Genomic DNA, 16,331 nt, shown 5'->3' with positions numbered 1-16,331 from the left:
ACAGCGAGCCTGCCAAGCCTGTGTCCTCTGCACTCCTCTAAAGTAGTGAGACCTGGACAACATATGCTGGGCGAGAGAAAAGGCTGAACAGTTTCCACCCTTGTTGTCTCAGATGTATCCTTAGGACAAGTTCACATACTCAGAGGTCCTGGAGCGTGTTAATTCCATAAACAATAATACTAAGCCAATGATGTCTGTGTAGGGTCTGCACAGAGTACATAGGGAGAAACTGATTCCATTGGTGGAAGGATCGAGAAATAGAGGACATTGATTTAAAGTTATTGTCAAAGCTTCTTTACACAGTAAGTGATTAGGATTTGGAATGCACTCCCTGAGAGTGTGGTGGAAGCAGATTCAATCAAAGCCTTCAAAAGTGAATTGGATAATTGTGTGGAGAGAAAAAAATTACGGGACTATGGGGAAAAGCAGGTGAATAGGGCTGGATGAGTTTCTCTAGCAGACAGCTGGCATGGATATAACAGCTAAATGACCAGCGCTGTAACCATTCTATGATTCTATTCTATGATTGATTCTATCCTCATTTACCATTCAATTCATGAACACTCTCATACTTCCTGCAGGAGTCACTGGTTAATGATCAGTTGTGAGAGTTTTGTCAGCATAGATTGGAGATAGAACCTAGTCTGTAAGGTTCGCACATTTCGTGTCAGCTCACAAAGCCGTTAGCAGCCTTGTAACTAACACTTTAGCCCAACTACAAGCTACTTTATTTATTAACTTCAAAGTGCTGCTAAAATGATGTTTTTTGTAAAATGCTTTTAACGTCCAAAAATTAATTGTCGTTTCATTGTTGGCTTTTGGGTGCTTTCTGTTTTTTTTTAAATCTTTCTCAGTTTTCCTGTGGCTAGTTCTCTATCTTTATCTCATATGCGTGCTCTTGCTCTCACTGTCACATGTGCCTGGTTGTTCTTTCTTTCTTTGCAATTGTGATGCAACAGTCTCATTTGACAACAAAGCAAATCAATGTAATAAATTAAGTGCATAATTTGCACTTTGAATTGAAACTGAATTGAAACATAATCCCTGAGCCATTTTGCACATCTTTACCAAATGCAGCTATATTGGCCATTCATTTCATGCTTGATATTCAAACCTTTCTGTATAAGGTGCCCGTGCCAATATTGTCACACTTCTCAGGACTCTCTGTGCTAACTTCAGGAAAAAAATGCAATTGCAGAATTTTTTCAAGCAGTATGCAAAAGTGAACGATTTGAATGAATTCTGGATCTGGGGACCCTGGCTTGAAAATGTATGATTTAGTCATGATAAATAGGAGTAGGAATAAGAGCTAGTCTATTTAAACAGAGTTTACTAATGAGTTTCTCATGAGAATGAATTGCTTCTTCTTTTGAATAAAATTTAATTCCAGTAAGATGACCACTTGAATTTGTGAAAAGTCAATATCTTGTAAACATAACAAAGTATGTATTTTACCCAGTGATTGATTAACCAGTTTGGTCACCAAGGTGTCTGACACAAACAGAAGGCAATCACCATGCTTGATTCTCCAAGAGTTTAAACAGATAGTGTTGCTATTTGAGTGTGTGCTCTCCTTGTAAGGACTCACCCAGTAACCCAAATCCAGGAAGCTTAGATACAGATTTACAAAGACAAGATTTGGGAGCAACCCCCATGCCCAGATCTAGGCAAAGATACTAATGATGCTTAATCAGCTAAAAGTTAGCAGTTTATAAATTCACTTGCAGGTTCATGTGGAACTAAATGAGAAGGATCCTTACACCCAGTGACATTTAGCCCTTTAGATCCTATTACTAAGCCACGCTAACTGGTCAGACATCACTAATTGAGCCCTCACTAAGTGAACTGCAGGCACCAGAAGAAACATGATGACTAGTGTAGGTGACTACAGGATTTAAATGTGAGTGTATTGCAATCATTCTCCTGAACACCGCCTAAATAAGCACATACTGTGCCCCTTAAAACAGATGAACTAGCTGAACCTTGACACAACAGCTAGTGGAAAGCATTTCCTTAAGGCTGAACAAAAATATCCTATCTCCAGGGTTTGGTGCCAATCATTATTAGGATGCAGAAAGGTCCCTAAACTTTCACTGTAATATTGGTAAGTGGGACTAGTTAGAAAGTGGCTTATAATACTGTTTTGATGATCTGTAAATTGAAGGATAGGGTTTTAAATCTCCATTGACACTGTATTAGAGAAGTTGTATCTGTGTAACAGTTAGACCATAAAAGAGACACTTTGTGGTAATGGATGCTCTATCTTGGGGAAAGTGGAATAGGCACAACCTCCACATCTGAACTTTTATCCATTGTTTACAGAACAATGATTGCTACAGCAATGATCTAGTGGTCTTGCCCTCCTGGCAAGAAAGGGAATGTGCAGATTAGTGGCAGCAGTTCATAGGTGTTGTCTTTTTTTGGATTTATACTGCACGTTTTCTTGGGTTTAGCATTACCTACCATTCCTATAAGTGGACCTACATTTCCTACAAACCAGAACTTGTCTTCACATGCCTAATATACAGTGGTTATTTGAATGCTTCATGAATTAAAATTCAATACAAATAAAAATACATCTTCTTCATCACCAGTGTCTTAAGTCTTCTTGAGTGGCATTAGTTTGGCATCAAGTGAAATATTTGCAATTATTTTTCCTAATAGCTTGCTATGTCATTAATGTTGAGGTCATTGGGTGGCTCTTCCACATTTATTTTTAGAATTACCAGGTTGGTAATGCTGTACAATTAAGCAGGCTAAGTATAGAAAGTTCAGACATGATGTGACAAAGGACTTAAAGGCAAAGAGAGAATGAGAAGAGACTGGCAGCTAACTTAAAAGGGAATGCAAAAGTCTTATAAGCATATAAAGAATAAAAGGATGGTAAAGGGAAGTATGGAGCTGATCAAGGACCAAAAGGGTGTTCTACTCAAGGAGGCAGAGGGCATGACTGAGTTACTAAATGAGTACTTTGCATCTGTCTTTACTAAGGAACTTGATGCTGCCAAAGTCATGGTGAAAGAAGAGGTAGTTAAAATACTGAATGGGCTAAAAATTGATAGAGAGGAAATATTAGAAAAGCTGGCTGCGCCTAAAGTTGATAAGTCACCAGAATGCATCTATGGATACTGAGGGAAGTAAGGGTGGAAACTGTGGAAATAATGGCCATAATCTTCCAATCCTCTGTAGATACAGGGATTGTATTAGATGACTGGGGAAATGCAAATGTTTACACCCTTGTTCAAAGAAGGGTGTAAAGATAAACCAAGCAACTACGGGTCAGTCAATTTAATGCTGGGAATGATAACCCAGGACAAAATTAAAAGTCATTTGAACAAGTCTGGATTAATTAAGGCAAGCCAGCATGGATTTGTTAAAGACAAATTTTTAATGAAGTAATGGAGAGGGTTCATGAGGGCAATGTGGTTGATTTGTATATCGTCTTCCACAAGGCATTTGATAATTTGCCACATAGCTGGCTGGCCAGCAAATTTGAAGCCCATGGAATAAAAAGAACAATGGCAGCAAGGATACAAAGTTGGCTGAGTGGCAATAAGCAGAGTTTAGTGGTGAACGGTTGTTTTTTGGTCAGGAGGAAAGTATACAGTGGGATTCCGCAGGGATTTGCACTAGGACCAGAGTTTTTCTTGATATATATATTTATGAATAAGACTTGTGTGTACAGGGCACAATTTTGAAATTTGTAGATGACATAAAAGTTGGAAATATTGTGAAGAGGATAATGATGGATTTTAAGAGGACATAGGCAGGCTGGTGAATTGGACGAACACATGGCAGATGAAATTTAAACACGGTATAGATAATGAAGTGATGTATTTTGGTAGGAAGAATAAGGAGGGGAAATATAAACCAAAGGATACAATACTAAAGGGGGTGCAATAATAGAGAGATCTAGGGGTGCATGTGCACAAATCATTGAAGATAACAGATCAGGTTATGCAAGTGGTAAAAAGGTATATAGGACCCTAGGTTTGATAAACAGGGGCAGTGGTCAATTTTTTTTTTCGAGGGCTCTTTTTGAGATTTTCTCAAGGGTTGCTTTTTAATTTTCAGGGACTCCTTTTTTTCATTCTCATTAACTCCATTATTTGGTGGTGCAGTCACATTAACTTTATTTGTGTTGAACTTTTTTCAGTGTTTCCTTTTTTAGGTAGATAAGATAGCACAAATACCAAACGGAAAAACTCTAATAGCTCATCCAATTTCAAGCCAAAAAGTAAGCAGGTCAAAATAATATGCTAACCCTATGTCAGTGCTATAATGTCATGTCCTATTGCCCATCTGAATTACCCTTGAGAAGTTGGTGGTGAGCCACTGCCTTGAATATATCTGAGTGCCTTGTTAGGCCATTTCAGAGGGAAATTAAGAGTCAACCACATTGATTGGGGTTTGGAATCACATATAAGCCAGACAAGGTAAGGATAATTTTGTTCCCTAAAGGACATTAGTACATCAGATTTTTTATTAACAACAATCCAGTTTATTGAATTAACTGAGTTTAAGTTCTCTTGCGGGAAAGGAATTCTTGTCTCCTGATCATTGATACAGGTCTCTGGATTACTAGCCAAGTAGGGTGACCACTCTGCTACTGCTCTCCATCATGAACTGAACTAGTGGGTGTTAGGATGATTGGCAAAAGGACCTAAAGCAACATGAGGATAAACCTTTTTATGCAGTGAGTGGTTAGGATCTGGAATGCTCTAGCTGAGCATGTGATGGAGGCAGATTCAATTATGGCTTTCAAAAAGGAATTGGTTAAGCACCTGAAGGGAAAAGGATTCCAGGACTACAGGGATTTGGATTGTGCAGTTTGAGGTATGCACTGTAACTAATTTCCCAGTATTGTTCGGTCAGGTGTACTTTCTTTTCGCTTCTAACAATCATCAATCAGAAGAAAAGTTAGATGACATATTGGAAAAGCTTTAATCAGTTAACATCTATAGTTGTGTTTTTTTAAACAGTAGCCATGTGTAAGAGAGGAGCAAAAAACAATTTACTGATTACAAGTTGTAGTTTTTCTTTACTGTTAACTTCAACAGGTATATTTTGTTAATTGAGTGACTGGTGTTAAAATGAGAATGGGAGAGACAGGCTTGATTAACAGCAATAGTTCAACTAATTTTGAATCCAAGTAATTCTTACCTGTGTTTTGTTGATCGTTAGAAATGGTAAATGCTAATTGCTTATGACTGTGAAACATGATCTAATTACCGACACCTATATGTAAGTGAGAGAGACCTTCTTTCCTCATTCTTAGTTGATTACAAAAATCAAGTGAGTCAGATTTTGACATTAAACAAAGCCTTTTTGAAAGAAATAGGAAGGATGTGAAGGAGGGTAATGCATTAAGGTGAAGGGAGGTGTGATCTCTTACCACCTTCCCTTGGAAGAAGCAGTGGAAATGGGAGGAAGTGGATACAGGAGTAAAGATGAGGCTCATGACAGCAAAGCAAGGGAGAGGTGAGGAAACATTAGTATGAAAGGGGAAGCTAATACTAAGGTTTTTTTTTTGCTTAGTTTCTGTTCAAACTCATTTGTACACCAATGAACATAAAATCTTCTGTGAAGTAGCATAATTGGGCAGAATTTTAGAATGTAATTTTTAAAAAGAAATTCCATTAAAATGCTCCTTGATATATTTGGGAGTGGTAAATTGGTGCAGTTTTATTAATACAGATGAAATCACAAATGATAAGCATTTTTAATCAGTGTCTGGTCAACAGATCTCAGTAGCTGGATTTTAAATAATTGAAAAAGACTTATTTAAAATAAAATCTACACAGGAGTATTTACTGGTTATATTGTTGTACAGTAGTCAGTTTCTTCACCTTTTTTTTTAAAACATATGAAATGTGCCTATTAGTGTCCTTTGTGCCTAACAAAAAGCTTAATTTTGAGAGTCTCCTCGAAGGCCTGCAAATAGGTGCAGTTAGCGGAAACTTGCTACAGTGATTAACTTGATCTGGGGCCTGACCAGTTTTGTTGGTGTCGCCAGCTTCCGGCCCAATGCTTGTTAAACAAGTGCAAAAGATTGCAGAAGCTTGATTTGTGCTGGACATAATTTGTGCTTGAAATTCATTTCCCTTTCTTTGGTTTGTCCGATTCTGGGTGAATAGCGTAGATGAAACCAGCACAACCTAGTGGAAATTCTGGGCCCTTGTGTCTGCACACACTTTGTGTCTGCAAATGGTGACCTCTCATTATTTTATAAATTCCTATGACCTTATTTACAGTAAAAACTATCTATGTAACTTATTGCTCAGTAATTGCAAAATCTGGCTGCAGGACGTTGCTGTACTATTGCTCAAATTTCATAACAATTAAAATTTCAAACAATTACCTATTTCATAATAACATGATTAAATATATCCATTTATTTATCTTTTGTATTTTTTTAACACCTTCATTCAAATTTTACTTGCAAGCCTCTGCCTTTCCCCAAAGCTTGGGCTTGCCATCAGAGCTTTGAGGCTTTGAGCTGAATTTAGATTATGAGTCTGAACATCTAAAGTTCAGTCAGTTAACCAAACTGATGAAATCATTTCTAGTAGTTTCCAATCAGTTGTTTTACACAATTCTTTGGGGGGAAAAGATTGAAACATGACTTCCTTAATCTTGTACTCCAACTGCCTTGCAGTAAAGGCCAACATACCAGTTGCCCTCTTAATTGCTTGCATGTTAACTTCCTGTGTTTCATGTACAAGGACACCCAAATCCCTCTGAATGCTAACATTTAAAAGTTCACCATTGATAAAAAAAAAATCTGATTTTCAATTCTTCCTTTAAAGTGAATATCCTCAGATTTCCCCACATGATACTCCACCTGTCACCTTCTTGCCCACTCACTTAACCCACCTGTATCACTTTGCTGACTCTTTGTGTCTGCTTCATAGCTTGCTTTTTCACTAAACTTTGCATCATTAACAAACTTGGATATGTTACACTTGGTCCCTTCATATAAGTCATTAATGTAGATTGTAAATAACTGAGGCCCCAGCATTGATCTTTGCAGCATCCTACAAGCAACAGCCTGCCAACCTGTTTAATCCTACCCTCATTTCTGTTTTTAACCAATCCTCTATCCAATACTAATATATCACTCCAAAATGCATGAGGCTTATACAACAACCTTTCATGTGGCATCTTACTGAATGTCTTTTGAAAATCCAAATATACTCCATCCACTGGGTCCCTTTATCTACCCTGCTAGCTACATCTTTACAAAACTCCTAACAGATTTGCCAAGTAGTTTCCTTTTCATAAAACCATGTTGACTCTGTCTAAATCATATTACAATTTTCTAAGTGTCCTGTTATAACCTCCTTAAAATAGACACCAGCATTTTCCTGATGGCTGATGTCAGGCTAACTGGCTTGTAATTCCTTGTTTTCTCTCTCCCTCATTTCTTGAATAGAGGTGCTACATTTGAATCTACTGGGACTAATCCAGAATTTAGAGAATTCTGAAAGATCACAATTAGGGTTGACAACAAATGTTGACCTTGCCAGTTACACCCACATTCTGTAAAAGCATCTAAACAAAGTGCATCCATTATCTTTGCAGCCACTGCTTTTAGAACCCTAGTTATATAGATCATCAGGTCCAGTATCAGGTCAGCATTTGTTGGCTTTTCATCCCATTAATTTATGTAAGACCTTTTTTTCGCTAATGTTGATTACCGTTCTTCACTGTCATTAGACCCTTTGCTCCCCGTTACTGCTGGTATGTTTTTTGTGTCTTATACTGTGAAGATAAGCATACAATATTTGATTAACATCTCTGCCAATTTTTTACTCGCCAGTATAATTTCTGCTGTTTCAGCCTCTAAGGTGCCAACCGTTACTTTTGTTAGACTCTACCATACTTGTAGAGGCTCTTACAATCAGTTTGTATATTTCTTGAAATTTTACTCCTATTTTCTCTCTCTTTTATCAATTTTTTGGTAATTCTTTGCTGGTTTCTATAATTCTCCCAAACTTTAGACTTATTACCCATCTTGGCATTATAATTTTTTAATTTAATATTATCCTTCACCTCGTTAGTTAACCAACATAACTTTCCGTGAGGAGTTTTTATTGCCTAATGAGATGTGTATTGGGAATTATGAATTTAAAAAATGTCCATCATTGCTTGATGATTGTCATACTTTTTAATATTATTTATAAATATAATTACCAGATCTACTTTAGCCAACCTCAATGCCTATGTAGCTGGATTTGGTTGAGTTTAATACTCTAGTTATGGACTTTAGTATGTCATACCCAAACTTGATGTAAAATTCATCATATCAAGATTGCTTCCCCGCAGGATTCTTTGCAATGAGGTTACTAATTAACTTTGCCTCGTAACACAAAGCAAGATCTAAAATAGCCTCTTCTGTGGTTGGCTCCACAATGTATCCTTGTAGGAAACTGCCTCAAATGTATTCTATGAACATGTCCTTCAGATTACTTTTGCCAATTTAATTTCTTCAGGCTTGTGGGGTCAAATGGCTTACTCCTGCTTCTATTACGTATGTTTGTAATTAGGGATGGGCAATAAATGCTGGCCTAGCTAGCGATGTCCACATCCTGTGAATGAACAAAAAATATGTTTTTATCGTTTTTCTCTGAATTTACCTTATTCACTGATGCACTAGTGAGTATAGAAATGGGAGATTAGTCCAGATGAATGTGTGGCTGGAGAAATGGAAGGAGGGCTTTAGATTTCTTGGATATTGAGACTGTTTCTGGGGGCAGTGGGTTGCACCTGAACTGGAATGGGACCAACATCCTTGCAGGGAGGTTTGCTAGTGCTGTTGGGGAGGGTTTAAGTTAATTTGGCAGGGGATAGGATCCTGAGAGGAGATGCAGCAGGGGGAGATACACAGCCAAAATTAGAAGAGAGAGCAAGTGAGTCTGGAAGGCATTGAAATTATAGGCCAGTTAAGGCACAAGGGTGTTTGGCAAGGTTGGATGGTATTTATTTTAATGCAAGGAGTCTGACGAATAAGGAAGATGAGTTGAGGGCACGAATTAACACATGGAAGTATGATGTCTTTGCTGTCACAGAGACATGGTTGAGAGAGGGGCAGAATTGGCAGCTCAGTATTCCAGGATATAGGGTCTTCAGGCGAGACAGAAAGGAGGTAAAAGAGGAGAGGGTATCGCAATATTGATCAAGGAATCAATTACAGCAGTAAGGAGGGATGACATCTTAGAAGGCTCCTCAAATGAAGCCATATGGGTAGAACTTAAAAACAATAAAGGAGCAATCACATTGCTGGGCGTGTACTATAGGTCACCAAACAGCCAGAGGCAAATAGAAGAGCAGATTTGTAGGCAAATTTCAGAGAAATGTAAAAATAATAGGGTAGTAATAGTGGGGGATTTCAACTTTCCCTACATTAACTGGGTTAGTCATAGTGCAATAGGTTTAGAGGGAGCGGAATTCTTAAAATGCATCCAGGAGAGCTTTTTAAGCCAGTATGTAGAAGGTCTTACAAGAGAGGGGGCAGTCCTGGACTTAATTTTAGGGAATGAAGCTGGGCAAGTAGCAGAGGTAATTGTGGGGAAGCATTTTGTAGTTAGTGATCAAAACTCCATTAGATTCAAAGTTGTTGTGGAAAAGGACATGGATGGGCCAGAAATCAGAGTTCTAAATTGAGGGAAGGCCGACTTTAGTATGATTTGGCCAGAGTGGACTGGGAGCAGCTACGTTTAGTAAACCTACGTCAGAGCAGTGGGACTCATTCAAGAAGGAAATAGGGAGAGTTCAGGGCCAACATATTCCAGTAAAGACAAAGGGGGGGACCAACAAATGCAGGGAACCCTGGATGTCGAGGGATATACAGGGTTGGATAAAGTGAAAAGGGGAGGCTTATGGCAGATACCAAGGTCTCAAAACAACAGAAGCTTGAGAGGAGCATAGAATGTGTAGGGGGAGCTTAAAAAGGAAATTAGGAGAGCAAAAAGGGGGCACAAAAAAACATTGACAGGTAAAATAAAGGAAAATCCAAAGTTATTTTACAAGTACATTAAGATAAGAGACTAGGGAAAGAGTAGGGCCCATTAAGGACCATAGTGGTAATTTGTGTGTGGGGCTGGAAGATGTAGGTAGGGTTCTAAATGAATACTGTGTGTCGGTGTTCACAAGTGAGAGGGACGACATGGGTATGGAAATCAGGCAGAAGGACTATGATATAATTAAAGAAATTAGCATAGAAAGAGAGGAGGTGCCAAGTGGTATTGCAGGCTTAAAAGTAGATAAATCTCCAGGTTCGGATGAAATGTATCCCAGGCTGTTGAGTGAGGTAAGGGAGGAAATAGCAGGGGCGCTGGAATAAATTTTCAATACCTCTCTGGCTACAGGAGAGAAGCCAGAGGACTGGAGGACAGCCAACGTGGTACTGTAATTCAAGTAGGGAGGAAGGGATAAACCAAGGAACTACAGGCCAGTGGTGGGGAAACTATTGGAAGCAATTCTGAGGGACAGAATATAATCTAAACTTGGAGAGGCAGGGATTAATCCAAGATGGTCAGCATAGTTTTGTTAAGGAGAGGTCATGTCTGACCAGTTTGATTGAAATTTTTGAAGAGGTGACCAGGTGTGTAGATGAGGGCAATGCATTTGACGTAGTCTACTTGGACTTCAAGGCATTTGATAAGGCCTTGCATGGGACACTGATAACAAAGGTAAGAGCCCATGGGATCCAAGGCAAGTTGGCAAATTGGATCCAGAATTGGAGGGGTGTTTTTGTGACTGGATGCCTGTGTCCAGTGGGGTTCCACAGGGATCAGTGTTGGGTCCCTTGCTGTTTGTGGTATATATAAACGATTTAGACTTGAATGTCGGAGGGTTGATCAGTAAGTTTGTGGATGACATGAAAATTGGTGGGCTGGTAAATAGGAGGAGGATAGCCTTGGATTACAGGAGGATATAGACGGGCTGGTCAGATGGGCTGATCAGTGGCAAATGGAATTTAATCTGGATAAGTGTGAGGTGATGCACTCGGTCAGGACAAACAAGGCACAGGAATACATGATGAATGGTAGGACCCTGGGAAGTACCGAGGATCAGAGGGACTTTGGTGTGCATGTCCACCGGTTCCTTAAGATAGCAGGACAGGTAGATAAGGTGGTTAAGAAGGCACATAGGATACTTGCCTCTATTAGTCGAGGCATAGAATATAAGAACAGGGAGGTTATGCTGGAACTGTATAAAACTCTGAACAGTTCTGGAATCCGCATTATAGGAAGGATGTGATTGCACTAGAGAGAGTGCAGAGGAGATTTACCAGGATGTTGCCTGGGCTGGAGAGTTTTAGTTATGAGGAGAGATTGGATAGACTAGGGTTATTTTCCCTGGAGCAGAGAAGATTGAGGGGGGACATGATTGAGGTGTATAAAATAATGAGAGGCATAGATAGGGTAGACAGTAAGGAATAAAAACAAAAAAACTGCGGATGCTGGAAATCCAAAACAAAAACAGAATTACCTGGAAAAACTCAGCAGGTCTGGCAGCATTGGCAGAGAAGAAAAGAGTTGACGTTTCGAGTCCTCATGATCCTTCGACAGAACTTGAGTTCGAGTCCAAGAAAGAGTTGAAATATAAGCTGGTTTAAGGTGTGTGTGTGGGGGGGCGGAGAGAGAGAGAGAGAGAAGTGGAGGAGGGGTGTGGTTGTAGGGACAAACAAGCAGTGATAGAAGCAGATCATCAAAAGATGTCAACAACAATAGAACAAAAGAACACATAGGTGTTAAAGTTGGTGATGTTATCTAAACGAATGTGCTAATTAAGAATGGATGGTAGGGCACTCAAGTTATAGCTCTAGTGGGGGTGGGGGGAGCATAAAAGATTTTAAAATATTTAAAAATAATGAAATAGGTGGGAAAAGAAAAATCTATATAATTTATTGGAAAAAAAAGGAAGGGGGAAACAGAAAGGGGGTGGGGATGGGGGAGGGAGCTCACGACCTAAAGTTGTTGAATTCAATATTCAGTCCGGAAGGCTGTAAAGTGCCTAGTCGGAAGATGAGGTGTTGTTCCTCCAGTTTGCGTTGGGCTTCACTGGAACAATGCAGCAAGCCAAGGACAGACATGTGGGCAAGAGAGCAGGGTGGAGTGTTAAAATGGCAAGCGACAGGGAGGTTTGGGTCATTCTTGCGGACAGACCGCAGGTGTTCTGCAAAGCGGTCGCCCAGTTTACGTTTGGTCTCTCCAATGTAGAGGAGACCACATTGGGAGCAACGAATGCAGTAGACTAAGTTGGGGGAAATGCAAGTGAAATGCTGCTTCACTTGAAAGGAGTGTTTGGGCCCTTGGACGGTGAGGAGAGAGGAAGTGAAGGGGCAGGTGTTTCATCTTTTGCGTGGGCATGGGGTGGTGCCATAGGAGGGGGTTGAGGAGTAGGAGGTGATGGAGGAGTGGACCAGGGTGTCCCGGAGGGCGCGATACCTACGGAATGCCGATAGGGGGGGTGAAGGGAAGAAGTGTTTTGTGGTGGCATCATGCTGGAGTTGGCGGAAATGGCGGAGGATGATCCTTTGAATGCGGAGACTGGTGGGGTGATAAGTGAGGACAAGGGGGCCCCTATCATGTTTCTGGGAGGGAGGAGAAGGAGTGAGGGCGGATGCGCGGGAGATGGGCTGGACACAGTTGAGGGCCCTGTCAACGACCGTGGGTGGAAAGCCTCGGTTAAGGAAGAAGGAGGACATGTCAGAGGAACTGTTTTTGAAGGTGGCATCATCGGAACAGATGCGACGGAGGCGAAGGAACTGAGAGAATGGGATGGAGTCCTTACAGGAAGCAGGGTGTGAGGAGCTGTAGTCGAGGTAGCTGTAAGACAGTAAGGAACCTTTCCCCTTGGTAGAGGGATCAATAACCAGGGGGCATAGATTTAAGATAAGGGGCAGGAGAATTAGAGGGGATGTGAGGAAAAAATTTTTCACCCAGAGGGTGGTGGGAATCTGGAACTCAGTGCCTGAAAGAGTGGTCGAAGCAGAAACCCTCATAACATTTAGGAAGTATTTGGATTTGTACTTGTGATGCCATGGTATACAAGGCTATGGGCCTAGTGCTGGAAAATGGGATTAGAATAGTTAAGTACTTGTTTGACTGGTGCAAACTTGATAGGCTGAAAGGCCTTTTTCTATGCTGTAGACCTCTATGACTCTATGACTATGATGCACTATTACTATTGGCCTCTATGTCCCTCCCTGTTATGCTCTGTTTTTCTTTCCTCAAATTGCTACACTGCAACTTGGCCTTGAATTTGATCTTTAAATTTATAAATTTTCCCTCACTTGAAGGCTACCCTCACTCCCTGGGTTCATTCCCCAGTCTCTGCTGAAGTAGCTGATCTGCAAGGGTGATGCAATTTGTTTTCAGCTGTCATTAGTTGGGGAGTGAAAAATGAATTGTGTTTCTTGTTTTTGATCACCGTGCTTTTCTCCCTTGTTGAGGTGTGCATGCAGACGCTCGGTGAGGACACGGTTTGGCTTAACTATGAAGCCTTCTGCAGTTACATAGCCTAGTGATATTTGCCGTTGAAGTTTGCACAATAAAAATGGCTTCCAGGATATTGTTTCAGAGAACTGTACAATGCAAGAGCACCTTCAGGAATTAATTGGGAAAAAAGTTTTTTTTAAACTCAGAATGAAAAGTTGCATTTGTATGCTATACTTCAGCTTCACATATATTTCTAAATTTGGGTTCATTATTTGCTGCAGGCAAGCTGAAAGTACTGCATTAACTGTAATCTGATGATTCTTGAGTGGTTTTCCTAACCTCAGGCTGATTTGTTTCAAAAATCCATAACTAAATCTTTTGAAGTAAAATTATGAATCTGCCAGGTTTGTCACTGCTTTGATATTTATTACAGAACTAATGAGAAATGATTAAAAAAATGTAATCCTGTCTCTTGAAAATGTTAGCCATTAATTATTTAATCACTGTAAAATATTGAGGTTAGGCTGCAGTGCCCCTTAATGAAAGGAGTAATGACATACTGTTAATGTAATGGTGTGAATTCCTCGGGATTTGGACAGGGTACTGTAAATAAAGGCCTTTAGAACTTCAACTGAAGCAAGAATACATTGCTTTCCTTTCTGACATGTAGTATTTATCTGTTTTATTGAATTCTCATAGTTGTTTTCAAAGCCTTTCATGTCCTTGCCCCTCCCTATTTCTGTAATCTCCCCTAGCCCTATAATCCTATGAGATAATTGTGCTCCTCTAATTCTGGCTTCTTGTGCATTCCCAGCCATAATTGCTGCACCATTGGTGGCTATGCCTTCAGTTGCCTAGGCCCCAAGCTCTGAAATGCCCTCCCTACACCTCTCCACCTCTCTACCTCGCTTTCCCCCTTTAAGACATTTTTAAAAACTTACCTCTTTGACCAAGCTTTTGGTCATCTGACCCAATATCTCCTTATGTATCTTGGTGTCATATTTTGTTTTATAATGCTCCTATGAAGCACCTTGAGACAGTTCATTATGTTAAAGGCACTATTTAAATATAAGCTGTTGTTGAATTGCTTCCTGTAAATTCGAGTAAATTCTTCCAACTGAAAATTGTGACATATGATCGATCTAAAATACTTAAGTTGATGATACTAATTATTACCTTTTTAAAATAAATTAAAATTTACTGTTCTTAACTGACTGATGGTTCATCTAAAGTCAACTTTGTAGACCGATTGTTTTATTGAAACACTAATTAATTGTAATTTAATTGTGAGGATCTACATAATTATTACCCTCATCATTTTGATTTGACAACTGATGGATGAATTGTCCAGGAAAATCTTTAACTGCCATAGTCAATAATGTATGGAACATCAATTCAAGTTTAAACCATCAGATCATGTTTACGACTTGAACAAATTCTAAAGAGCTTTGTTGAGTGCACATCAGAGTCTAGAACCTAAAGATAAATGGTTTGTAAGCCCTGTGACAGTCTCTAAACCAGAGGCTTTAAGATAATCATAAGTAAAATTTGCATGTGGAACTCAAGATTTGTGAATGAATGCTAATGCATTGATTTAATAGTGACTAAAATAGACCTGAGACCTTAATTTAGTACCTGTACTTCCATTTTGTTTCCTGTACTTAGTAAACAGTCTTTAATTTATTCTTATTGACTCATAACCTCCTTCAATTGACCTGTTTGTTTCCTCACTCTTCTGCTGCCTTGGCTAGTATAAGTCACCCTCATGCACTGCCACACAGGGTTGGTAGCCTCCTGCTATTTATATATTCAGTTTCCTCAGCAAGCAGCACTTGTAGTGTAATTAAACAGGGATGCACACAGGGAATTGTCTATTTAAACTATTCTAAAAGCCCAATCAGGCATCTTGTGAGAAGATCCCTCAAAATCTCCTCCTGCTACCCCCCCACCCCTCCTCCAACACCACCCTATGAATAGTGAATGAAATGAATGATTAATTAAATCCAGCGTGGAGAGTCTCTCAGGCTGGGGAATTTTTCACGTGACTGCTATTTCCTGGTACCTGAACTGATTCTGTAGAATCCGAAACCCTTGTCTGCATACACGGTGAGGAAGGGCAGGCTTGCAGCTGTTGGAGAACATCAGCCTTTGCTGATTATACCATGCAGGTCTGCAGTTGTAGGATTCACTCTCAGCACTCAGTGGATCTGCATTTGATTTTGAACCCCATGTTTGTAATGTTAAGGTCAGTGCCAAGTTAGAATGAATCAGAATGTGCTGTAAAGATGATGCGAGTGGTAAGAGATTGTTTGAAATCTCCACGGCATCGCTCTCCATCCAACGAACGGTGAGTCTGAAAACTATCAGGTTATTGGTGTTGGCGTGGCGGTGGGGGGGGCGTTTGCGGGGGAGTTGGGAGGTGGAAGATGAAAAAATGTGTTGTGAGATAGGAATGATAACTGATAGGTCAAAAAATAATCGTCAGCCATGTCTGTGCATTGGGGACATATTTCTAAATGAAATCATGCCAATATTATCCTGTTTGAAATTCCCACATTATAGGTATAGGTGGAGGAATTAATATACAGTGCATGAAAGCCACAATGCCAATTATTTGTGTATGTTGTATACTTTAACTGTCTACCAATTTAGGACTTTCAATAAAGTGCTGATTTTGTCTGGTCAATATCAGTTATTAAAAAGGAAATAATGCAGAAATGTTTCATTTTGTCATATTCTGAAGGTCATTTTTGTTTTTTTTTAAAAGCAGATTAATAGTAAAAGTACATTGTACCCTATATTAATTTATTGGCATCAGCAAAAGTGTGTGTATAACACGTAGTTTAAAATTTAGTGTTTTAACAGTGAATAATAATGTTATTT

The 16,331-nt window shown here is 39.6% G+C and overlaps 1 protein-coding gene across 4 annotated transcripts in view; it reads left to right on the top strand.

Moving 5' to 3' along the window:
* eps15 (epidermal growth factor receptor pathway substrate 15) overlaps positions 1-16,331 on the top strand; it is a 176,852-nt gene that overhangs the window by 69,838 nt on the left and 90,683 nt on the right. The gene's annotated exons all lie outside the window — the stretch shown is intronic.

This window comes from Carcharodon carcharias, chromosome 16, assembly GCF_017639515.1.
Source record: "Carcharodon carcharias isolate sCarCar2 chromosome 16, sCarCar2.pri, whole genome shotgun sequence".
Classification (NCBI taxonomy): Eukaryota; Metazoa; Chordata; class Chondrichthyes; order Lamniformes; family Lamnidae; genus Carcharodon; species Carcharodon carcharias.
The sequence above is the reverse complement of the archived record's forward strand: the minus strand, read 5'-3'. Positions and strand labels throughout refer to the sequence as shown.